The sequence below is a fragment of the Triticum dicoccoides genome, chromosome 5A, assembly GCF_002162155.2.
Source record: "Triticum dicoccoides isolate Atlit2015 ecotype Zavitan chromosome 5A, WEW_v2.0, whole genome shotgun sequence".
NCBI lineage: Eukaryota > Viridiplantae > Streptophyta > Magnoliopsida > Poales > Poaceae > Triticum > Triticum dicoccoides.
In genome coordinates, this window is record NC_041388.1 from 605,855,521 (window position 1) to 605,860,070 (window position 4,550).

Here is a 4,550-nt window from a genome sequence, read left to right on the forward strand (position 1 = left end):
GGCGCCGCCTCTGCCGCCATCGCCTCGCCGCCGTCCGGCCTCGCCGACCGGATCCGGCGATCCCCAACTCTAGCGCCCCCAAGTGCTGCTCCGGCGAGATCCGTCGCTGCCTCGAAGAACGTGCCCGATCCGATCTGGAAATTGGGAGGTTGACCTAATTCTGTCCTAAGTTCCAGTAACTTTTAGCATTTTTCGTCGCATCATAACTCTGCATCTGTGGCTCCGTTTTGGGCGTGTAGCATATCAAATATATTGTCTCCACGAGTACTTCATTTCATTCCATTGCACCATGTTCATTTGAGGTCATCTTGATGCCTTAAATGCTGTTGCAAGAATGCTATCAATGATAGTTTCAGATTCTTATCAGCATTTGGACATTTGTCATTTTTGCCATGTTTAATGTGTACCTCCTATGAACTTGAGCCCTACATGTGTTTTGAAGTATGCCATGCCATCTTTACAGGGGTGTATGCCATGTATTTTTGTGATCTCTGTGGTGACTAGCACAAGCATGCAAAGTAGCTCTCGTAATGTTGCTGATTTCAGGGACTTAGATTTCTAAGTCTTTTCCCTGATAATATTTTTATGCCATGTATTTATGTTGCTACAGAGTGATCCATGCCTCTTTTGAGCATGATCAGTAAGGATGTTTTGTAGATATTGTTGTGCTCTATCCATCCGTGTCTTTGTTTGCAATTATGGAGCACCCTAGCTTGACTCAATCGAGCTCTACTTTTGCTATAAAATGTTCCTGGCAGAATGTTTACGTGTTAAGCATTTTTGCCGAGGTTGTTGTAGTTGATCCACGCATGCTATGAGGTTGTTCTTGCCATGTTTAGCTTCTATGCCATGTCTACTTGTTGGGTGTATGCTTAGTTTGTCATGCAATGCCTTGTGGTGAGTGCATCGAGCTCGTAAACATGCCTACTTAATATTTGTTTTGCCATGTTCCAGTTTTCTTCTAAGTCTGAATCTGGTAACGAAAGTTGCTATGATCACATGGTTTCCATTGTATTTTCTGATCTCTTTTGGCTTATGGTCAGTAAGGGACTTTTGTTGTATGCTTTGAGTAGCTTCATGCCACGCTTTGCGTTGCCATGATATGTTCCTGTAGCATGTTGTTATCTTGCTCTAAACATTGCTTCCTGATGTTAATTCCTGACATGTTGTTATTTTCACCAAGTCTGTAACATGTTATCTTTTGCACTTTTGCCATGCTTGTTTGAACCTGCTATTGAGTGAATTAGCCGTAGCTCAGTGTTCATCTTTTGTCAAGCATCTTGAGTGGATCCCTGCCATGTGCTTTGTTGTTATGTTGGAGTGCAGTAGCTTGTTGTTCTTGATGCATTTAGAAGTCCTCGTGTTGTTAATCGCAGAGCGGTGTCATATTTGTTCCGCTTGCCATTTGCAAACCGTGCATCCGATTCCGGTGATCTTTATATCGATTTTGACTGAAATCAACTCATATTTCCAGTGGCACTCTTGGTTTTCTAAGTTGAGGCTAGGTTTAATATTTCCTTTCCAAAACATGCATATGCATCTCATATCACATCCCGCATATCATGCCATGTTTTGCATCATGTTGATTGTGCATTGCATGTGGTTGATTGTGTCTCCCTTTTCTTGTGTTCTTGTTTGGGTAGAGCCGGGAGACAAGTACGTGATCGAGGAACCCGTTGAGTACGCTTACGAGGATCAAGCTAACGTCAACTCGGAGAACTTTGCAGGCAAGATGACCATACCCTCGAAATCACTTCTATCTTTGCTTGCTAGATGCTCGCTCTTTTGCTATGCATATGCTATGATACCTACCACTTGCTTATCATGCCTCCCATATTGCCATGTCAAACCTCTAACCCACCTTGTCCTAGCAAACCGTTGTTTGGCTATGTTACCGCTTTGCTCAGCCCCTCTTATAGCGTTGCTAGTTGCAGCTGAAGATTGGAGTTTGTTCCCTGTTGGAACATGTTTATTGTTGGGATATCATTATCATTAGCTTGTCTATTTTAAATGCATCTATACACTTGGTAAAGGATGGAAGGCTCGGCCTTATGCCTGGTGTTTTGTTCCACTCTTGTCGCCCTAGTTTCTGCCATACCGGTGTTATGTTCCTTGATTTTGCGTTCCTTACACAGTTGGGTTATAATGGGAACCCCTTGACAGTTCGCCTTGAATAAAACTCCTCCAGCAATGCCCAACCTTGGTTTTACCATTTGCCACCTAGCCTCTTTTCCCTTGGGTTCCGTGGACTCAAGGGTCATCTTTATTTTAAACCCCCGGGCCAGTGCTCCTCTGAGTGTTGGTTTAACTTGTCAGCCGCCAGTGGCCACATGGGGCAACTCTGGGCTGGTCTACCGGAAGTTTGGACAATCCGGTGTGCCCTAAGAACAAGATATGTGCAGCTCCTATCGGGATTTGTCGGCACATTCGGGTGGCTTTGCTGGTTTAGTTTTACCATTGTCGAGATGTCTTGTAACCGGGATTCCGAGTCTGATCGGATTGTCTTGGGAGAAGGAATATCCTTCGTTGACCGTGAGAGCTTGTGATGGGCTAAGTTGGGACACCCCTGCAGGGATTTGAACTTTTGAAAGCCGTGCCCGCGGTTATGGGCAGATGGGAATTTGTTAATGTACGGTTGTAGATAACCTGAACTTAACTTAATTAAAATGAATCAACAGAGTGTGTGGCCGTGATGGTATCTTTTCGGCGGTGTCCGGGAAGAGAACACGATCTCTTTTTATGCTTGAATGTAGGTTGTTCGAGGATCACTTCTTGATCATAGTTTATCGATCATGCCTTTGCCTTTCCCTTCTCGCTCTCATTTGCGTATGTTAGCCACCATATAAGCTAGTGCTTGCTACAGCTCCACCTCATACCTTTTACCCTACCTATACTTCGAGGATCACATTGTTGTGCCTAAAGGTGACCTTCATAAAGTCATTATGAACGAAGCTCACAATTCACTCCTCTCTATTCACCCTAGAAGTACAAAGATGTACCAGGACCTCAAGCAGTCGTATTGGTGGACTCGAATGAAGCGCGAGATTGCTCAGTTTGTGAATGAATGTGATGTCTGCAGAAGAGTGAAAGCAGAACACCAACGACCAGCTAGTCTCCTCCAACCTCTTGCCATTCCAGAATGGAAGTTTGATCATATTGAGATGGACTTCATGACTGGATTTCCAAAGTCCAAGCGTGGCAATGATGCTATCTTTGTTGTCATCGACAAGCTCACCAAAGTGGCTCATTTTCTTCCTATCAAAGAATCTATCATAGCAGCTTAGTTGGCAGAGCTATATACCTCCAGGATTGTCTCTCTGCACGGCATTCCGCAGTTGATATCTTCAGATCGTGGTAGCATCTTCACCTCTAAGTTCTGGGATTCTTTTCAGAAGGCCATGGGCACCAACATTCGCTTCAGCACAACTTTTCATCCTCAAACTAGTGGCCAAGTCGAGCGAGTAAATCAAATTCTTGAAGATATGCTCAGGGCTTGTGTCATCTCTTTCCGCATGAAGTGGGAAGATTGTCTTCCATATGCCAAGTTCTCCTACAACAACAGCTTCCAAGGGAGTTCGGGCAAGGCCCCATTCGAGATTCTCTATGGCAGAAAGTGTCGTACTCCTCTAAACTGGTCAGAGACTGGTGAACGCCAACTTATTGGAAATGACTTGATCACAGAGGCTGAAGAAATGTGCAAAGTCATTCGTGAAAATTTCAAAGCCGTGCATTCGCGCCAGAAGAGTTACTATGATAGCAAGCATCGTGACTTGGCTTTCGAGATCGAAGATCATGTTTACCTCTGCGTCTCTCCAATGAAAGGTACTCGTCGCTTCGGTATCAAAGGGAAGCTTGCCCCTAGATACGTGGGTCCTTTTAAGATCATTGGCAAAAGAGGCGATCTTGCCTATCAACTTGAGCTTCCATCCAACTTTGCAAACGTGCACGACGTGTTTCACGTGTCTCAGCTTCGCAAGTGTTTTAAGACTCCTGATCGCACCGTCGACTTCGAAGAGATTGATCTCCTAGAAGACATGTCTTATCATGACCATCCCGTTGCTATTCTTGAAGAAACTGAGCGCAAGACTCGCAACAAGTCTATCAAATTCCTGAAAGTCAAGTGGTCACATCATTCCGACCGTGACGCCACCTGGGAACGCGAGGAGCACCTCCGTTTTGAGTACTCGGAGTTTTTCCAGTCCTAGATCTCGGGACAACATCCTTTCATAGTGGTGGAGTGTTGTAACACCCCGTATGTAACCTGCCATATTTGTATTCCAACTCTTGCCATTTTCGGCACTAAGTTATGATATTTCCTTGTTGTCAGGTTTTTTTTCATGTTGCTTTTGTCTTTGTCATGCATCTCATATCATGTCATCATGTGCATCGCATTTGCATATGTGTTCGTCTCATGCATCCGAGCATTTTCCCCGTTGTCCGTTTTGCATTCCGACGCTCCTATGACCTCCGGTGTCCCCTTTTGCTTCTTTTTCGTGTGCGGGTGTTAAACGTTTTCGGATTGGACCGAGACTTGCCAAACAGACTTGTTT